The following is a 23,302-nucleotide window of genomic DNA, read 5'->3' on the forward strand; positions in this document are numbered from 1 at the left end:
TGGTAGTAGCTACTCGTTAGCTTCCACAATTCACCTGTCAGCCCACGCCATTAAACAGAACAGATTCCTCGAAACCTGTCAGGACGATTTATCCGAAATGCGGCCCGTAATTCTGAATTATTCAATCTTTCCAAACCAGCACTACAGCACCACAACCAAGCGGTGCTAACTGATGGAAGGAATCCTAAAACAATTTGCAGTCTGCAATTTGGGACAGGAAACTGCAGCAAAAAAGCGGCCATTGTAAAGTGCCATCCGGTCTCAGAGACGAGCAACAGACAACCATCTGAAATGTTGGTCACGTTCACCGATTTGATTCATCAAACGTTCACTTTTGTTTTTCTACCTGTGATCTAATGAAATCGAATTCAGACTTGTCCAATTTTAAAGAGCTTTTTGTTTTTCACGGAGTGCATTTTTCCAAGAAACTAGAACCAGCTTAATACAAGGGATTTTGATAGGGGCCTCCATCAGGTAATTACCATGCCGAATTTATTGAAGAGTTTATAACATAAGAAAAGGTTCACTTTGGTTTTTCTTGCTGTAAACTAATGAAATCGAATTGAGACCTGTCCAATTTTTAAGCACTTCTTTCAACAAATGCATATTTCCAGGAAACCAGAGCCAGCTTACTTGAAATGAAGTTAAGGTATTGAATTTACCCCAACATGATGCAAAAGGAGAAGAGGAAGAATGAAGCTTAGAAGAGGAAGAAGGAAACTTAGAAGAGAAAGAAGGAAACTTGGAAGACAGAAAGAGAGAAATTATTTTGGTAGAAAATGTGCTGCATTCACTTGAGTGAGTACCATGTAGACTTGTACTCTTGGAGATATTTGTGACACAATTTTACAGTTTGTAACTGTACCAAAAATCTTCTAATGCTGCGTACAGACTTATGCACCACTAGCACGCGCATTTCCCCATTCATCAGCTGATACTATGCTTGCATTAACTGTAACTTACTGTTTCTACACAAATACAGATAGCATAGCTTCAGCTCAGCTGATGCAAAGCGAAATGTATGTGTTCTTGGCGCATGAGTCTGTACACAGCTCAAGAAAAATACGCAATCGGTGTAGCCAACTTATGATTACTATATAATACATAAAATGACTATTAAAACTGAATGAACTTGGTTAGCAATTGATGATGACTCATTAATTATTATGTCCAGAGTCCAGTTGATATTAATACTCCATCCTTTTTCAAGACGTTTAAATTTTTCATGATGTTCTGCAATAAATGTTGCTATCACAGATTGTTAGGATTTTCAGTACATTTTAAATTGTCGAAAGATTCTGAAACTTGAACCCGCCTATCAAAAACGAATGTAATATTTTTCATACCTAAAATTGACGCATTATCGAAATTGAGAATTCAATCAGGTACTGAAAAACAAAATCGAATTGTGAAAACTCAAAACCTTAAAACAGATAAAGTGACACGAGCCTGATAACAGGACCTCCAGAATGTATAGAGATAGACTTACAGCTCATTTAAGTTGGAAATACTTCTGATGAGAAATACTTAGAATTCCTATCCAAGAATGGAATGCAGCTACCTTAAGCCTCACGAAACAAGTGAATCAACACTATGTAGGCTAATCAAGTGGAAGAGCAGGAATGTCAAAGCTTGTTGGTCGGATTACAACAGATTACAACTTATTACAAGGCTCTGGATGTTAAAAACAGGGCTTTGTACTCTGAACAACCGATCTACTTGTTAAGTTATGTAATTTTGCTAGATAGGAAATGTATTAGATTTTCCACAGAAATCAGCAACATTTGTAAGCACTCGTTATTATTTATGTCCAGTAAGTATGAAGTATATTACCACTTGTTGGTGATTGGTTAAGGTGAAGCAGTATTCAGCTTATCTACATAACCGGAGTTGCAGGCTTGCTATAGTTGCAAAGGCTTGCATCCTCAGATAATAAATTATTTGAAAATATCGTTTCAATCTCAAAATGTGTTTCGCAAAAATTACACGAGTCGCAGAAACTGATTTCTAGAAATTGCATACAATTTTCTAGTTTGACAGATATTGACATAAACAAATTTATGAAAAATGCGTTGAACTTCTATTTTTAAATGCTATATTGTGTGATTTTAAAGTAGTAGTTTCTGCTATGCATACCGCTGTTGGAGTTATCTACCAAAAGATACTGCTATTTGACAATTGTATTTTATCGATATTTTTCATGAATCATTCATTCTCCATATTTGAGGAAATAGATTCTTCAAATTATGAAACATTTTCAATAAAAATCTTGCGATATTAAAGTTCAATAATATTGTAAGTTTGACTAATTGACAGATTAACTGAAAGAATTAGATATAATGAGAGTTACACACAACTATGAATTAATCCGCATAAACCACAACGAAAAATTCATACACATAAATAATTATGGAGTTGGGATAGTTGGTCATTTTCAGTTTAGGCAGTGTCCCATTAATTTTGTCATGAATGGAGTAAGTTACTGCATTATGGGAAATATTTTAAAACTAGTATTTTTGAAGCATTTCAAGGATTCATTGAATACAAAATTTTCCAAAGCATCAGAAACACTATGAAACTCTATGAAGGTTGCGTTTAATGATGAGAGTTTTGTATAGAAATGAGCAAGTGACTATTCTCCAAAACAGATGAATTTCACTGATTCAAAACAGATGATAATTCCACAACCTTGGCTGCCTTGTTCCCTTTCTCTCTTGAACTCTTTCCAATGTACAAGACCAGATGAAGCTTGTCTCCTATATACTGGCCATGTTATTACTACAGGACTACAGCAAGTCAATTTCAACCAATCATCGATCTGGGAGATTCTGCGTAGTTGGACAAGAAGCGAGATGCCACAAGATTAAAGAACAGTAGATAAAAGGTTCTATGGGGGTATGAAGAGTGTGTATGGAAATATTATAAAGAGTAGAGGAGCTGTGTAATTTATGGTGGAATATCATGGAATGAGATGATGTAACAAGGAAAAGGAAGCAAATGTGTGAAATGAAAGGGAGTGAGGCATCAGAGAATGGGGAGACAGAGAAGGAGGAGGTGGAGGACGAAGGAGAGGATTGGAGGGGGAAACAGAAAAGAAGAAGAGAAAGTGGGGGAAGGGAAGCATGATGAGAAAAGTGATCAGAAGTGGAAGAAAGAGAAACATAAAGAGTGGGAGAAAGAGAGAGAAAAAGTAGCAGGAGTAGGAACAGAATAAAGTGAAGAAGAGGAGAAGGAGGACCAAAAAGAGAAGAAGGAGGAAAAAGAGAAGAAGGTGGCTGAGGGATGGAAGAGGAGAAATAAAAGAAGAAGGAGGAGAAAAAGGAGTATGAGAAGAAAAAAGAAGGAGAGAAAAGAGGAGAATAAGAGGAAGAGGTAGAAAGAGGAAAATCTGAGAAGAAGGTGTACAAGAGAAGGAGGAGGAGGAAAAGGAGGAGGAGGAGGAAGAGGAGGAGGAGAAGAAGGAGGAGGAGAAGAAGGAGGAGGAGAAGAAGGAAGAGGAGGAGGACGAGGAGAAGGATGAGGAGAAGGAGGAGAAGGAGGAGAGAGAAGTAGGAGGGGGATGAGGAGAAAGAGAAGTATAAGAGTTGAAGGACAAATACGAAAGGGAAAGTGGAGATGGATGAAGAGGAAAAAGAGTAAGAGTTGAAGGAGAATGAAGAAGAAGAAGAAGAAGATAAATTAAAGAAGAGAAAGATATGAAGTGATGTTGACGCAGCCCGGGATACAAATCGTTTCTCAGACAGAGACTGGCATTGTGAACTGCAGCGGTATGTTTATATGTTCAAAACACATGTGTGTATAGATTACACTTGTATGTATGTATATAAGGCGTTTCCTCGCCGTAGGTGGTGAACCGGCCAATAATTGGACATAATCAGATGTGCTTTCTTGGGCGGTCGTGGAGTAGTGAGGGGTGAGGGTTGACGCAGGGGTTAAGCATTTTGACAAACAACCCGTTTCCATTGCTGCATCTTCGTCACCCCTAAAATGCTGCTGCTGCATCCCCTTATGACACATGGGGTGTCACCGACCCCTCACAGGGTTGACAAGTGAATGGGGGAAAGTGATACCTCTCTGTCCCGTCTGTGTTCTTTGTGACGTATTTTTTAGCAATCCTTCAACTTCTACATGTCTCTGGCACTGTGTGTATTATCCAACGTTTGGGATAAACTGTTTGAAACGTCAATCCTTTAATTTCTATGTCTATGGCACAGTATATGGTCAGACGTTTGGGATGAACTGTTGTTATTCTCCTAGCGTATTTCAATAATTTTCTGCAATCTTCCGACCCAATTCACTGTCTTTACTGAATCCACTGTAGCCATGTCATAGATCAGATTTTGTATTCCACAATCATTCATTGTTCGATTCCTCACCTCTTTACTACCAACAATTCATGTGTTTTTGCAAGGAAGATGAAGATTCAGAGAGAGTAACCAAAGAGGATGTGTCTGGAATGTAGTTTTTAGTAGTGGACTGTTTGGATGACCACAATTAGGACAGTGTAAGCAGTTGGAGAAAATAATGACAACAATAGACACTGAAGACTCTGTCTCAGATCATATTTTGGTAGTGAACAGTTGTAATTACCACATATAATCGTATACAGACAGCATGAAAAAATCTACAGTGTACTTTTGTGCAATCACAAATTTGTTTATTTCAAGAAAGCTTTCGAAAGATCGGGGTAAATGAAGCAAATGGAATAAGTATCGGGGTGAATAATAACCTGGTATAAGTTCGTCTTTTAGAATTATTCATATTCAAATATACCAAATCCAGTTTGTTTCAGAGGCATGAGGCATTTTGTTTGTAATATCATTTTTTACTAATTTCAATATAAAAAACCCTTTTATCCTATATCACTGAATGATATTTGTAAATAGTAATTATAACACGCAACAAGCAACTAATAACTCATATCCCGACACATATCATTTTTAGTGGGGTGTATGTATATTCATTCATTGAATCATCTATGCAAATTAAGAAATTATTCAATACATAAAACTTTTTGCTATTAGAAAAAACGACTAGCAGTCAGATATTTTACAATATATTGATGAATTAATCACTCTCTGTGACAACGAGATCTTTCGGCAATCTTCTTGGTTGTCAAGAAGAAATTGAGAGATCTTGAAAGATCTCGTTGTCACAGTGAGTGATTGATTCATTTATTTAAAATATCTGACTGCTAGTCGTTTTTTCTAATAGCAAAAAGTGATTTAATAATAAGCCGCTCGTGATGGAAAACAACATTGAAGCATAAAACTTCTTTGTTTTATTTGTATTAAATGTTATAGTATCCAGATTAGTATTGTATTTGTTTTGATGAATGAAATTTAATTTGATTTGAGGAAGAGGAGATGGATAAGAAAGAAGGTGAGAAGTTGAGGAGGAGAATGAAAAGAAAAAGTGGGAAGACAAGGAGATTGAGTAGAAGGAATAGAAAGATGAGGACAACATTTGTAGGAAAGCTTTGAGTTAACAGTAATAGAAATAATGGAAAATATCAAGATTTAAGATACAGTAATAACAGAAATTAGTATATCAGTGGAGTTAGAGAGAAATACGCAGTATGAAGGACACGAAAATATTTTGTGGTTAGTACTCTCTGTTTAATTATAATAAATGATCATCAGTGGTTATTTACCTTTCGATTTGGCAAAACAAAACTCTCATTATTGAATCACAATATTATATTATCTATTATCATATCCATTAGTATCATATTATCATATCCACACTTTCTCAATTATTTCATTTCATTATGACTTTTTTTCATGTGGATTCCCAGATTTTCCGACGTTAATCAAACTCAAATTCATCCGATTAAGTCTCTCTGATTCACTGGGTGTCTGAGAAGAGTAGTAAATGCCTCGTTGCTGACTCACACATACACCCTTCATAGTAATAAATACAACACACACTGAGAGGCAAGGGTTCGTGGTGGTAGCTGCATAGTCATCCGACCCAGGGGAGAAAAACGCATAACGTCACATTAGAACGAATTAAAATGGCTCGTTAAGCTTATATTCGGGGCGGGACACTAGCTACTCCTCTTTTCATAATTTGAAGGCAACAATACGGCTAGCTTCAACAATCAGACTGGAGGCAAAACAATACGGTTCGCAATGCACGGATGTTTGAATCTTTTCTTTGCACCCTTCAACACGGGGAAACAGCACAGGAGTTGCCAACAGCTCAGTTCAGGGAACTCTGTGCTGTATTATCAAGATTTGAAGCCCGTTTTCCATCGATATGATCCCCCCATTCAGTTCATTTTACACGAGTCTACGTATATGAGTTTCATAGCATGAAATCAAACAATAGAACGATCTATTGCTCTATCATCTGTTAAGGAATTCTGCTGCAATGCGTATCTAGGAAATAAGGTAGAGGAAAGTTCCCACTTTTCAAAAATTCCCTATTGGTTTCAATTGACTACAATGTGTATTCAGGAAATAGTGAAGAATAAACGTCACACTTTTCGAAAAATTAACCGAGGGTGAATTCGAGTGTGTGATTTTTAATCGAGTCGTGACAAACTGTGCTCAAAATATCGAATCTAGTTTGTAATTGACTGCGATTAATAAAGTCACTGTATTGTAATAAGGGTGATAATTGAATTATTGTCAGTCTATGAATCTATCTCATGAATTATGAACTCTTGATTACAACAACCGTTGATGTTGATGTTGTATCATACCTTGATGATAGTTGACAGTTTCTTTTAGTTTCTGATTTAATTATGATAGAATTAACTATAATGTGCCTTTATAATGAATTGGATTAATTATTAGTCTATGAATTTATCTCATGATATATGAATTCTCTCAATTCCTACATACTTTAATGATACTCAAATTCCTTTTAGTTTCTGATTCAATTATTATATAAATGACTGGTGCCCTTTTTTAAACTTTTTCACATAAACACTACTAGTTTCAGCATGCCATTTTCGAGTGTCCTTTTTCAAAATGAATTTACAATAGCCTAGTTTTCCGATGATTGACAACAATGAAGCATTGAAAAATGTTTATTGCATTAATACAATGTATACCTAATGTAAATAATTTTCTTAGAAAATAGAAAAATAAGAATTGTTTTTCTCAACAATGGAAATAATCATGAATATTTGACATCTCACTTTTAACGACGTCAATTTATTGTCAAGTCTGGAACCGTGACAGCGAGTATGAATCATATCAGTTGAGAGAAAGATGCGCAAACATAAACAAGTGCATAACATCACAGACTCACGAGTGCTAGAAATGAGTTATCACACAGCGGTAGGTCATACATACAGGGCCAACTAAAGCCACTATAAAACATGCACAACTATAGGCCTACAACCCATAACAGGATAGCATCTGTATACACACAGGCAAAGCCCTGCTTTATATTTAATTATGTTTAATGGTCCAAAACCGTCAGCATCTTTCAACATCGTAAAGCGTCTAATTAAATCTTCCAAAACACGCTCGCTACCCGACCTAAACCATACTTTTATGATTATTTGTGTTTTAGATGGTCTGTGGCCTGCATATTGATGTTGTGATCTTTGCTTTGCTTTTGCTCTGGTCGTTCAAGTGCAGAGATTAAAGCGAGATGTCCAGTTGAAGAAGAAGCAATATTGGAAAAGAAGAAGGCAACTGGAGTATTTGTTTAAGAATGCACCACCATCAGTTATAGATGCACTGACTGTGATTCATCTGTATTTTTGGTTCAGTTAAAAATAGATTTCATCAACAGAATAAGATCATCATTGATAGTTGAAATCAGCAAACATTTTTCGAATTCTCAAGCCATAAATCAGAATTCTTGTATAAATCAGAATACTTCTGAAATCAGAAATCAGAATAATTCTGATTTATACAACAATTCTGATTTATGGCTTGAGAATTCGAAAAATGTTTGCTGATTTCAACTATCTTATTCTGTTCCAATTATTGGAACCGATTTAGGCTTTAGCCTGTGGTACTTTTCTAGGAGTTGGATAATTCTGAATGAATAAATAGATAAATAAATTGATAAATGATAGCTGTTTTGAACGAATATGTCTCTAATTTATCGACAATTTTGTAACGATTGATTCCTCAGTCACTCATCTTATCATTTCCATTGAAATCTATTCCAAAATAAACTTATTCACTGATTCATTGATCAACGTATGCTGTTAATTATTAAATCTGTTGATTCATATTTTCAGAAAATTATGATGAATTATGTAGTCGATTTCATAGAATTTTAAGATGACTTTCAAATCATTCAATATAATATGGATTATATCAATATTTATGACAATAAATTTCAAGAAACTTTCAAGATAATATTCGGATCATTCAATTTTATATCTCCAACTGGATATTGATGGATACTTGCCAAAGTACCCTTCACATTTCAATATTCTTAATATCATTTTGGCATGATTATTGTATTTAAAATCAATTTCAAAGCTATAACCATAAAATTAAAGTACAATATGATTATCCTGGAATGAAACTCTCAAATATTAATGTAATGATATTCCAGTTTCATTACCAACTAAGTAACTTCTCTTCCCAGTCATTTTTTACCAGTAACTGAGAATTGAGAGCACCAGTTACAAGCCAGCAAATCAACAAAACTATTAAAATCCTCTCACTAAATTTAATTGACTATTGTCTTTCTAAACACACTGTGAACAAATAAGGCTTTCATTGTCAGGAGAAATCTGAAAGCTCACTTTTTCATAGTTTCTACCAGCTATAACCTAGTAACTTGATTTTATACCTGAGTATAATGGAGTTTGTATTTAAAAGGTAGGATCGTAGGAATAAAAAATATCCCGGAAATGCGGAACCAGAACTGGGTCATAAATCAACTGATAAAAGTAGTCTATAAATAGCTATCATAATAACTAAAATATATCAATTCCAATATTATCATAAGATAATATTACAAACTACATCTTGTAACCATAAAGACAATGAAAACCAAATTCATTTATCATATTCACTCGCTCAAATCAACTGATAAAAGTAGTCTATAAATAGCTATCATAATAACTAAAATATATCAATTCCAATATTATCATAAGATAATATTACAAACTACATCTTGTAACCATAAAGACAATGAAAACCAAATTCATTTACCATATTCACTCGCTCATAAGGGACGACAGGTTTAAGTCAATAGATTTTTGAGCAAAGTTGATAATAGCCATTATTGATCAACAACCCCTTATTCATATGATATTATATTTTTTCATATTATTTGTTATAAAGCTTGGACAAAAATGAGACTCCCAATAACTTCGATTTTCCAAATGAGGTCACTCCATTCAGCTTCATTGAGGACCCTTACAATAATAACCAATTAGATGTCACACATACTATAATAACTGTCACTTATTTATAGTTTACTTCCACACATACAACCCATCCAGCTCATTCTTCAATAATTTAATTGAACAGTGTCATTGATAAATTCCAATATTTCTATATAGGGCACTCAAATAACGACCGAGTTTACACAATAGAGCCTTCAATATTCCAATGTAAATTGTTATCAGTGGTCGAATAAATCTTTCAAACTGAAGACACCAACCGGGAAGTGTGCATCTTGTAACCATAGAGAATGAAGACCACATTCATCATATCTGGCTCGTTCACTTATAAGGGACCAACGGTTTAATTCAAAATTGGTGGAAAGTTATAGGAAGGGGTGATTTCACGCCCTTATGAGAACAATAAACTAATCATTTACCGATACTTCACCGATACATAATGCGGGTCCGAGGGTCCCAACCGCCCCTTTAACTGCCCCTTCAGTTATGAAAGAGCCCACCATCCTTTGATATTACAAAATATATTGTGGGCTATTGATAACCAATTGAATAAGCCTATCGCTTTCTACTAGGATTAACTGAATAATTTGTAATATAACTAGTAAGTAATGTGTGGCGTATTAAATGGTTATCAACCAAATATATTTTATTCTATAGAAAAGCTTCAGATTTAATTGATAAGAAATACATGAGAAAATATTGAAGGCATATTCTCTAGCTCTATCATTCTACATTGAAATAAATAAATAATATCTTGGTTGCTGTGCAATAATGCGAGAAATATGGAGTAAATTCCATCTATTGCATATTCCATATTCTGGTCCATTTCTATTGCATTCTAAAATGAAACAGCTCTTTGCTGTTTTTTTGTGATAGAAGAGATGGTATTGTGTTAGTTAAAAAAAAGATGGGTTCCTTCTTGAATAAAAAGAGTAGACGACATTGTACAACCACAAATTTTATAAAATATGAAGATGCCAATTTTGGTTTCTACAATATTATCATTATCTCTGATAAACTAAACCAAAAGCAAAGTGTATCAGAAGAGATAGTATAGAGCATTGAGCAAGCGATATGATTGGTAGATGAACGACCAATGAATGTCTGCCATTGGCTTAGATAAGCCACTCCCACAACTATCGGTTCATTCACACGTCACAGCAATGGCGGTTCTTACACCAAACATAGAAATGGAAAACTACGGAAGACAAATGAATGAATTCAATAGATAGACCTAACACTTATGAACTCTGTTAAAACTAGACTAGATTGGTGATATTGTATTGACTAAAGGATTCCCAATCGAACAAAATTCATCTGACGAATGAACCATATCAATAATTTATTGTAGCCTATTTTTTGGTTCTGGTTGCAGCTTGATCAATTTCTGGAATACTATTGAACTATTGTCCATTGACCATATTTGAACGAATTGAAAAGGAGACAATCTCTGGTTGCTAAGCAACGCTTGAAAATCGGTCATCAATCTCAACAAACAGATCATGTCTTTCAGCTTTTATCCTCGATCGTAAAGTGATATTATTATAGCCACTTATATGATGATTCAATGTGGCATCTTCGATAAAAGTTTATCGCTTTTGTTCCATGAGATTGGGACATAAAATCTAGACTTTTTATTAGAAAAAGAGTAGCAGTGAGTTGCATTCAATCCGGTTCAATTATTTTGATTTCTGATTATCATAAAGATTTTTAAATGTTTCAGCTGTGGTGTGATTATTGCAACTTTGTAGCTTGTTGAAGTTTGATGGTATGAATTTCATTGAAGTTTACGACTTTTCATCATTGTTCATTTGAAGCAGTTGAGAATTATTGAATACATGCAGAAAGGAACTGAATCGTAAAGTTGGAGGTTTGCTTCAACTCCACAACAATTCATCCAAACTTCAATAATATTTACATCTTCTTTCCACGGTTCTTTTTTCCATCAACCTTTCACGAAGTTATGTTGTTGAAATGAACAATTATGTCAAATTATACGAAATCGCGGTACTTACTGAAAATGGGAAATATTTACTGATAGATAAGGATATTTTTACCTTGAAAAGAATAGTATATTATACTAACCACATTTACTCAATTATTTCAACATCTCTAAAGAACTAGTAGGTCCACCTCAAATTGTCTATATAGATTTGAGTTGCAAAAATGTCCTGGGCTATAGATAGATGAACAAGGTCCAAAATTCAACGCAAGACTCGATGAGACTGGTCTATTAACTATCTAGATTCAGGAGAGAAACACTTTATTAGTTCAATTCTGTTGGCCGGAAAATATTTACGATTATCCGGACGTCCGCTGGGTGATATAAAAATTAAAATCTTCTAAGAATTCAATCTATTCTATACTGCAAGAGGCTAATTGGTCCGCCGCAATCAAGATGCAGTACAAGATTTTAATAAATAAAAGAAATTAGTTACTGTTCCTTATTGAATCGCACAACATGGGGTCTATTTCGAATAGAATGTGAATGAAAGATAAGTGTTTAAGTTACAAGTCATATTAGGCCTACATACAAAACATAATTTTAAGTACTGTAGGCCAGAATGCTTATAATGCTACTAAGCTTCAATTATCACGTCTACACTTAAGAACAATAAGGTAAAATTGATTATCCGGATTATCAGTTATCCGGATAGTGACATGCATCAATTAGACAGGATAAACTGTGCTCTACTTTATAAACGGATTGGAACTAAGTACATTCAGCATTACAACAAACTATAAAATAATAATGGAGGGGACTCCAATGAACCAAGTCAATCCTAGCAATAAATTCATCGATGGCACAACTAGACAACTAGACTTCATCGTAGACAAACTCTTAAACTTGAAATTCAAGTACAAAATAGCTTACTAAATTCAAGAAGATCTCATAGATGTAGCAGAAAATACTGATTATTTTTTATAATCATCCCGGGAATCCTTATCAGGGTCGTTATATCGTTCATTCATGTTACATACACAAAACCTTCAGCAATCACGGACTTTTCAGCTTCAAACATTCAAAAATGAGCTTATCGTGCATTTATCTTGTCTTTCTAAAGAGTTTATTGACAGACTGCATCCTCTGTAACGAGAAATTCGTTTGAAGCTTTTCAAGCATTGACGCTACCGCGAAAACTCAAAAGTTGTGTTGCAACAAAAAGTTGTTCAAGTATTTCAAGCATCCTATATATAGTCAAGAGTGTTTTGAAAATGAGGGCCAGACTAGACCGCGAAGAGAGAAGATAATGGAAGCAAGAGACTTCAAGGAAAGTATCGTCTAGTATCCTTTATTTTAGTTGGGTCCTCATAAAAATATAGTGAAGCCTATTTGCTATTAGAATGCATTACTAAGTAGTACCTAAGACAACAAAACTGTAAGAAAGGGATCCTATAAGATATAGTATCGTATTGTCTTTGGTAGTACTGTAATAACTTTGCTTCTGATCAGAAAAATGCGATTTCGTAGGCAACAAAAGGAAGAATACTATGCATTCCAATATATTGTAACACAATACAATACCTCATTACTTGAACACTAGTAAATTTAGTCGTTATAAAATAAATTTTAATAGACTATCTTTCTCAATAAGGACACTTCAGCTAACTTTGAATGCAAGAAAATAATTGTGCAAACTATAGAAAACTCTCTTGAATATTGAAACTGCAGTACATCAGAATGAATGTACTATGCTGGAATTCTTTCCAATTTATTGCAGAACAAAGTTTCCTAATGAGCGTTAGTTTGCTGATCGCGCTCTTCAGATAAAATCGCAAGGGCTGAGTTGCAAGGGACTACTTATTGGATGGAAACTGCTATCATCGTGTAATCTTTTATCGAAGTGAATACGAGTAATGTACTTGTTATTGAACACATTTTCTGTTAATTGAACATGAACATTGAATGTTCAACTTATTGAAACCAATCAGTAGATTCAGCAATGGATAGAGCTTTGGTGAGATTTAGTTCAAACTGTCAGCACTCCTCAACATCAATGCTTCCCATTTAAACAGTTTAAATTGATAAGTTAATATCATTACAGAAGATATTATTTGTCTCGTTTCAGTAGACCACTGTATTCCTATACATTAGTGATCAGAGTTCCAATACTTAGACATTGGCAAAGTGGGAGAATATGGAGGAGATAAATGCACCTTGAAACTTTTAGGATAGAACTGAAATAATTGGGGTCGTGGTCAAACAAGGCAAACGACAGAAGAGTCCTGCGACAGTCGAGACCAGCGACAGTAGAGACCTGCGACATTCGAGGCCAGCGACGGTAGAAGACTCCTGAAAAAGAGGCCTCAAATGTCGCCTGCGTTAGGCGACAGTTGAGACCTCTTTAATTTTTGAACAGCCCCGACAGTTGAGACCTGCGACCGCAGAGGACTCCTAAAAAAGAGTCCTCAAATGTCGCCTGCGTCAGGCGACAGTAGAGGGCTCTTCAATTTTCGTACAAGCCCGACAGTCGAGGCCTACGACCGTAGAGGACTGGAAAACAGTCCTCTACTGTCGCAGGCCTCGACTGTCGCGCCCCCGAATAATTGCACCACTGATGACACAAACTCAGTGAATGTTTCTTCTTTAGTGTGCTAGTTTTGGGATTTTTTTGATTGATCAAACCTGATGAACAATTTGAATCTGATTTCAGAAATATCTGATTCTATAATGAGCTGCAAACAGAAGGAAAGACCCATGCTTATAATTAGAATTATATATGATAGACGATTTATGAGATTTGAAACTTACGATAGAGTCACATGGTCTTCATCAGGATGACTTGAAGCGCACTGTATCGATATTGATGGCCATATATGGAGGATGCGTTGATGAAGAACATTCCTGAAAGATCGCAAGCATCAACATTACAAACATGTCCAAACGTTGTATGTATATTAGTTGTGAGGCAAAAGTGAAATATTTTATCTCTGTCCAACACAAATATAGGCAGATCGGTTTTATTAGCTGGGTAATGTTCAATTAGCTGATTAGTTAAATTATAATTTTTTGAATAGTTTGTTCCCCAGATAGGTTTCTACGAACATTCATGATTTGATGCTTAGTCGGATCATATTCCCAAAGGAATATGATAAGAGAAGTGATATCAATTCAAGCAAATATTGTGAATTCATTATTCAACATTTTTAATTGGATAATGTTATGAATTATTGTTGAAGTAGGTCGTTTTCATAAGAAATAAATGATTTTTTATGAGAAGAGGTGAACAAATGTGGCGATTCATGATTGATAGTTTTGCCTTTCCGCCCCATGTATAATTGAGTTTCCCCGAATAAATATGTTCAATCTTCAAAATGTAAGTTCTTGCTGATTTTGAAAATACACGAATAAAGTGCATTTGGTAGGTTTAGTATAAAAAACTGATTAGTAATAATATATAATAGAGTAATAGATCCGAAATTCAATATAATGTCAAATTGAATAGAATGTTTAAATCAAAACCATTTCTTTGTTTATCACATTATGTCAAATAGCCTATTCTATTTAACATTAACATTCTATGGAAAGTTGTTGAAATCATTCTTCAAGCACAATAATATTTTTCCATTACCCACAAATACTGTAGTATCAAGTTTGAAAACATCATCCACTCGATCAAAACACAGTAGGCTACCATGTTATCTAATATAAGATAACAGATACTTTTGTTGTAAAACGAAAATTTTCAATTGGAAAACGCATAACAATACCTTAAAAATAGGACTCCATTTCAACACATCAAACTACCCTGTGGATAATCTCGTACAATATCCTTTGAAGAAAATAAACTCAAGATGAACTATTAACTCAACTTGAATAAAACTACTGTCGATGAACACAGCGCGCGTAAACCACGGCACCACAATTCACACCACAAGACGAGCACACCACACGAGAGAGTCAACGGTAGACTGAAAGTCGAACCACAGACTGGAGAGTGGAGAGTGTGGAGACTGCTCTCAAAGTCTCTCCACCCGCTCTACTCAAAGTTTGAAAGGACGCGTGCAGAATTGTCGCAACAGAGACAAAGAACTAAGTTCCCGCTGCCGGAGTGTGTGAGTGACGGAGCAGGAGAATAAGGGAACTGAAGAGGGTCTGGTCTGGAGAGTGGTGGGGGAAACAGCTGATTAGAGTGCGCGCCACCGCTGGGTGAGGGGGGGAGAGGGCCCCCGGTTTTATGCATTTTCAATGCACGCCTGTTTTTAAAAAACACTCACCTCTCGACAGCTATGCACATTGCATAATGCGTCGCCTGCAGACTTCTGCAACTGCATGGGAAGAGGTATTCCGGAATTATGGACCAAACTTGAATTAGCAAAGAAAACAAGGGAGTGCATCCTCCATTTACACATGTTTGACTTTGAACTTTGAATACTAGGGTATTTTTGTTTTACTCCATTAAGGTTGTATTCATGTATTCATAGTTCATCATAAACATTTGTTTTTTTCAGGAATCAGGGCATAATTAAATATGTGATATAGTGTTTAGTGTAATATAGTACATCATAGTGTAAGATTGTTTCACTTTTATAACTCACCAATGCAGTCATTTATTTAGCAGTGGCTTGGGTATTATTTGCATCTGTTCAGTTTTAAATTCTAGTGAAATGTGTTTTCTTTGTATTATGTCCTTATTATTATCTCTGTCTATAATAAGGTATTATTATGAAGATAGTCTTTTTCATCTGTCAATCTCAAATATGGACAGAAATTCTTCAATGAATCATCAAAGAAAACAGAAGATTGTCCCTATTTTTTGCCAGGTTATAAGTTATATAACTGCTAGAAAGTTGATCTCATGATAAAACTGTTGAAGATGAGTTCAATGAAACTAGGAAGGACCACACGTTAGTAGTAAACAAATGATTCTAACATTTAAAATTAATGACTGCATGTCGGTGATGAAATGAAAAATGGAAAGACTTCAATCTGTCTGCAAAAACAGTTCTTTGTTTTCAAAGTTACAGTTGAATTTGACGAGACTCGAGAAACTTCTACCTCCAACACGAATAACACCAAAATTGTAATGACACCTAATTTTTTGCAGAAAGAGTCAAACTACGAATAATAAATAATTAATAGTTTTTGTTTCATTAAAGCTTTTTTATACAGTATACAGAGTGTCCCACGAAAAGTGTGAGCGTTTAATTTGTTTGATATTTGTCATTGAACTCGACGAATGTACTTTTTCCAACTTTGAGCGCTCATAAAAAGTTCAAAAACTTCTAAAAAGAAGAAAATTATACGAATCTTATTGGAAATTTCTTCCTCTATCCAGCCATATCTCCTTAGAATTACATTCTGACAGATAGTTTCTAGTTTTTCAAAAATCGTGTATCGAAAAATCGAAAGATCTCGAAAACTAAGGTTGATAAAAGAAAATTTTACTGAACATTTTCTGTTGCAAATTTCATGTAGAAACTACGGTCTCCGGCTATTACACCTTTCGTGGGACACTCTGTATATGAAAAAATTTACTCCGATAGTTGTTCTCATGTTTGACACACATGATATAGAATTTATTGAGAAAGATCAAACCATCTTTAAATTAATCTGAATTTGTTATATCCAATAATTTTAGATTTGATAAATTGATGCTTATTTGAAAACTTGGTTCAATCGAACTCTAAATTGAGAGACAATGAGACCCAAGTACAGAATATTCTTGCTCACATACTGCAATTTCTTGATGAATGTTCAACCCTTGGGCATTCTTTCCGGAACAATCCACATATGCTAATCAGATACACTCTGATTTCGGCCTAAATGCTTTCGCGTCAGGAAGGTGATGTACGCTTTTAAAGCGATCAACCCCCTGTGGCTCCAAACCCGTCAACCCTCTGACACATTTCAAGCATATTTCCCATAGGATGGACACACAGCTTGAAAGTTATGATGTGATATCTCAGAGAATGTCAAGTGAAGTGATGAAAAAGCAGGGGTTGATGGATCGTGAGTATACTTCCATGCATTAATTGTTTTTCTCCATGGATGCATGATATTAAATCCATGTTGTCCCTGGGTACTGTGACTTCATCTTACTCAAGGAAATTCGAGTGTTCCATCTTCCGTCAAATTTTAAAGTTTTTGCAATCTATTTGATTTGAAGTGCAGGAGACATATCACAGATGCTCTGTTTATAGAAGTAGAAGCACTGGCTCACTGATTTGGTTTCTATTCAACTTGTTCACTGTAATGAAAACCTGCTTTAGCAACTAGGCAAAACCGTAAAAATGCTTCTAATGAAAAAGAGTAATATAGATCAAATATAAATATGTTTTGCTATGCTTCAAAATAAAGCACTAAAACTGTGAAACATTAAGCCTTACTTGCACTTTTCGTGGATAATAAAAATATTATTCTATAGATGTGATTGAAATTATTATAAAATGATCATCATTAGTTATCTTAAAAAACGGTTTCATCAATTTTTGATACTTTGAAGATGGAGCGAAGTGAATTTATCCCACCAGAGAAACTTCAGATTTCTTTTTGTACCATCTGACCTCCCCCATAATTACATTGTAACAGCTACTTTCCATAGTAGAAAATATGATAATTTTGCTGCCACAATGATAATCCTAAAATGTTTTCAACTAATTGCGATGATTGGAAAAATTATCTTATTTGTTTGTGTGATTTAACTGTTTGTTTTTCGATATACAAGACCAATTATTATCGCAACTTTATATCGATATCAAATTCTGTATTCTTAATCAAATTGACCTTTCTCATGCTATTTGGAATAGGAATGCATCTGTTTAATCCGTGCAGCTGCCAATTCTCTATTAAATCCAGTTTCCAGATTTTTTACAGAAGTCGCAACGGATTATCTCAGCTTTGCAATCGATAACAGAAGTCTGACAGGGTTCACCTTTTCGTCAAATACGGTCATAAGTCATCAATAATATTCTATTTAGAAAGTTTTAATTGCGAGATTTTTCATCGTGACGAGTTATTTTATTGATATAATCCAACAGCCGCGAATGTTGTCGATAATTTATGCAAATATTCGAGCCGATGTTTCATTCTCAGGAAATCCTGTTCCAAAGGTCTGACTTGACTAATAGGATGGGCATATCTTTTGCACAGTGCTCCGCTACCTATACTATCGCTAGCCACTTAATAAGCAGCCGATCTTATCTTGGTTTGTACACTAATTAATATAGCTGTTACAAGGAGCCGTCGAACATGCTCTTCCATGTTTCCATCACATTCGCGGAAAATCTCACTCAAAATGATGGATTATATCGACGTTCTCAAGCGTACTTTCAAAGATAAACCAGATAAAATTTAATTGGAGAAAAGTCATTTTTTACAACGTTCACCACAGTAACACATGCATAAGAAATTAATTGCTCGCGTTACACTTATTACAGAGTCTACAAGTTTTTTAAGGTGTAATATGATAGTATCCCATGTTGTAGGAGATCACCTACAGCAAAACTGATCCAGACCATCTTCGGAAGGAAATAGTTTTGCGCAGTAAACCATGAAATTGAAATTCTTTAATTTTTTGTTATTCTCACGATGATCAAGGTAATAATAATTATGAGAATGCATAATTATGACGGGAGATTAAATCAGTGGATATGGGAGTGTTCGATTAAATTGGATAATTACGCGGGATAAAAGTTTTCATGCAGAATTGAGTTATTGTAATAAATAATGTTTGGTGATGCATGGCAGAAAAGTTTCAACAGAAACAGTTTCTTCAAAAAGCTCCTCAATGTTTATCAAAGTTGACAATGATTATGCATGAATTCTTACTTATTATCTTGTCATAAACTATTCATGCTTTCTATGTGTTGTGATGAATCTTTTGAGTAAACCTCATGAAAGGAGAGAATTAACTAGGAAAATTGTAATCACCCTTATAGAATGAAAGATCTGCCAAACGAATAGTTAGCACCCGAACGATAAGGCTTCCTTATCAACAGCTGAGTATAAGATAAGAATACCGTTCTGTACTACGCATTTTTTCAGAGAATTATTTAATAAAATTATAATTATTTTGCAAATTGAGTACAAGTCATTTACGAATTACTTCATTGAACTTTTAGAAGTTACACTGTTGTTTACAATTGATCAGATGTTTTTGTAGCAGCTCAGACACAGCTGACTGACTCAATACACTATAAAATTTATTTATGTCATGCCGAGTTTTCATGCAAGCTATAATATTATTTTTAAAATTAAGAACTATTGATAAAGGACCAAGAATTTCAAATCGAAAAATAAAATATATATATTATTGTTAAAATTATTTATTATTCATGAAATTGCATTATAATGTCGAACGTTATTGTAACTAACTAGGTCATAGCATGAATATTGTATTACTTATAAGAGCAACAAAAATTAATTATAACAGTTTCAAATATAATAAGAATTGTATGGAAATATTAAATTATAAATTATTGATTCAACTGAGTCACATGGTGAATGAATCTCTTTGGCAAGTCTAAGCCAATCATATGTCATAGAAATAGCACCAAAAATAGCACCAAAGATCGTTTGAAAACATCATATGTTAATCTGTTATCAGACAACAAACCTGCCTTATCATATATGCTAGTGCATGTACACCGTATAGAGGAACTGTATCTAGAGAATTAAGCAGTTTAAAAAGTTATACAAATTGAGTTATTATTGTAATTGAAGGAATTATATTTTACTGCTTGCCACTGACGTCATGCCTACGTCATAATCATTCTACCAATGGCAAATTTTCATGCAAATTAATTACACAGAGATTCTCAGAGAAAAGGTTCTAGCCCAAGGCTTAGAAGAAGACACTTCCCTTTAAAATCCTCACCGTTAAGACCTTGTTGAAAGTTACCAAAGACCCATTAGTGAAATTTTGTTCGATTTTTATATATTTTATCTGTGAGCCAATATTTTAGGCTAATTTATCTATTATTTGTAAATTTATTCCATCAATCGATAATTCGAGAAATTCAAATTTAATTATTCCCTAATTATTTTGGTGAAGGAGTTATTTAATTAAAATTCCACACGTGCTGAGACCGAAGCCTGGACCGGCCACCGATCAAACAAATTTGATCTAAAGGAACCACGACCGCCAAGAGGATTCACGTGAGTTTTAAATTTTGGGGCCCCAATCTACGCTTCGAAAGAAATAACAGTGCAGAAAATATAAAATTTTTCTTCGTTAAAGTAATGGCCACGCCGACAAGCGCTTATAACCATTAAGATCCTAGATTTTACTTGATATAGAATTTATAAGAACTTGTAGTTGATTAACTATCCTCCGCTGCCAGAACCACGACCCGAGCAATTTTAAAAATCTTTTATAGTTTATTTTCATTATTTTTTCAAAAAAAAAACTGTTAAATTTATCAATCATAAAATTCTGTTGAATCATGCATGGTGTCATGCGAGTACAAGAAGATTTCTAATTATTTTTGTTAATGATAAACTATTCTCAATCTGTAATTCAAGCTTTACATCTGCACTGTCAAACCATATATTTTATCATATTATATTTCAATTTTGTTAATTCGTCTTCTGAGTTCGATTATTTCTTAAGCCTGTCAATTATTGTGTCTGACACGTTCTATATTATCAAGAACCGATCAAGTACGATCATTGAAATAATCGATTCAACCTGGATATTGGAACAGATCTAAGTGGATGTAGTGTGTGGGGTCAGATCGAGATTATCTATTCTCTGTCCTTACCTGCTCATATATCAGCTTTTATCTGTTACCAACTTCGACTTAGGAGCGAATTCGTCGATTATATAGCAGATGCAGCTGGAGATCATATAATTTCCTACAATAGAGCATAAAACCCGACAAGACTCTGTTCTCGAAGTATATTCCGAACGATATCTGGTCCTAGTACCCTATCTTAATCCTTCGGAACTTATTAGAGACGCAGTCCCGTAAATTATCTACATCGGGATTTTTGCTCGACCTGTATGATTTTATATGCTGTTCCATCACAGGTAATAGTTTTAAGATATCCGTATTCAGTGTTTAGCAACCGCTACACTACTTTTAAAAATGTTTATCATTATACAATCTGTCATAAGAAGAATCAAGGGTGAGCGAGTGTTTATGCCTTCCGCGATTCAGACGATTGTATCGAATCTTGTAGTGACTCAATCAGTCTGGTATTCACTCAGCGTCCACGCACGCATCTTCAAAATTTCTAACCTCAATACTGGTGACTCAGTGCAAGATTCATTATACGTGTGTCGTCCTATCCTTGGAGGCGATAGTAACTCCCCCAGGAAGAGCACCACAGTGTTTACAATCACTTTCTCAAAGTTGAAATTATTGATTTGCCACTTGTTTATGATAGAAAGCTCAAGTGAAAACGTACAAATGGAAACGCAGTAATGTGTGATTTTGGAAGAATCACTCAAAATTTTTAAATAGATTATTCCCATCCATCAATTTGAAACTCCATTCTCAAAATGTTATTGTGAATGCACTCTGGAATAAGTAAATCTGGTTCTAGAGATATAGATTAATAATGCAGTTCATTCTTTATTTTACAGTGTGTAGGCTGAATTCCAAGAAAGCTCCATGAAAGTATAATCCACATTGTTCTCAATTATAAGGAACTTTTCATACAATGAAAAGATTCAGTTTGAAACTATGAAGATGCGGTTGGGATGAAAATATATGTAAAGCATGTTTGCCAATTAAACGAATACTATTTCATATTCAAATTTGAATTCTTGTTAATCTGTATTTGGGTTTGAAAGAAACTCTGTATCTTTATGATTTATTGCAGCCAGATGAGCAACGCCATATTCGCTCCAGCATTTGAGTTCTCTCTCATTCTTAATACTTTCTTCCTGAGAATGTTTTGAATCAAAAATACATCAAATAAATTCCATTTTTCAGCAACCGCAGATGGAAAAGATAAGCTGCAACGTCTGCTGAAGATGAGCTAAGCATACTTTGCACCACTATATTTCCTATCATTCTCCAGCATCTTGCATTTTAACTTTTACAACTCCTACTTTTTTATCATTCTTCTTCTTTCTCTTCCTTCCTCTTTCCCCCCTCTTTCATCCTCTTCTTCCTCCTTCCGACCTCATATCAATAATCTTTTCTTCCTTCTTTTTGGATTCTGTCCTCAGACTTTTTTCAGCAGAAGACACAAAAAGCTCGTCACTCAAGTGAAAAGATGTTTTGAAAGGAACGTCCAGATAAGCCGCGGAGTATCACTCTGAAACACTACCGACTCGTCTGCCAGATCCGACGATGAATGTTCAGTCCACCACTTTTAAGGTAATTTAAGAGTGGCCAGTCATATTTCTCACCAACTTGGGTTCATAACGGTTTCAAATACATTCTACAAACATCTGAATAACAACCTTTCAATAATCGCAAACTTAAAACTACTGCCATAGAGGAGCTAAACTCTATAGTTTCTAAATAAAATAGTTATTTTATGATGATGCCTAACATTATAGTTTCACATTTTGAATACTCGCCTTTCTTTTTGGTGCTACTGAAATTATTGAAACACTATAAATTTATCAAGAACCATTTAATTGTGTTGTGATGAAATAAAATGGTACTTTATAACTTTTATTGTCTTTCATAATTTGATTTTATCATATTTTTTACATGAATGAACATGGTATATCCTGGTTTCTGAAATTCCATATTATCGGTGTTCTCAAGTTATAATACTAAATTTTGAATAAACCTTCAGATTAGCATCAAGCTATATTTTAAAATATTCATGTACTTATCTTTCTGCAATCAAATACTTTCCATTTTTAAAAACTGTTTCAAACAATGTGAAACTTCTCAACAGCCAATTCACGTCAAATTATTTGGTAGAAATGAATTCTAACAAATTACTTATAAAACTCCATTCATCCAATATCTATTAACTACTGAATATAATACTATTCATTTATCAATCCATATACGCATGCAAGATTAGCAAATATGAAAGAAATTCAAACAACA

General features: G+C 34.4%; 1 protein-coding gene across 5 annotated transcripts in view; it reads right to left on the reverse strand.

Annotated features, from left to right (window-relative positions):
- LOC111056267 (kinesin-like protein CG14535) overlaps nt 1–19,339 on the reverse strand; it is a 172,420-nt gene extending 153,081 nt beyond the window's left edge. Inside the window, exons 1-2 of one of the 5 annotated variants that reach the window (XM_039427801.1) lie at nt 15,047–15,383; nt 14,088–14,180 (exon numbers count right to left, since the gene is read on the reverse strand). The gene's annotated coding sequence lies outside the window, so the exon portion shown is untranslated. Of the gene's footprint in view, nt 1–14,087; nt 14,181–15,046; nt 15,384–19,208 lie in introns of those variants that run through there. The other 4 variants (XM_039427804.1, XM_039427802.1, XM_039427805.1 and 1 more) reach the window with 4 other exon arrangements.
- Between the last annotated feature and the right edge of the window lie 3,963 nt (nt 19,340–23,302).

Source organism: Nilaparvata lugens, chromosome 5, assembly GCF_014356525.2.
Source record: "Nilaparvata lugens isolate BPH chromosome 5, ASM1435652v1, whole genome shotgun sequence".
Taxonomy (NCBI): Eukaryota; Metazoa; Arthropoda; class Insecta; order Hemiptera; family Delphacidae; genus Nilaparvata; species Nilaparvata lugens.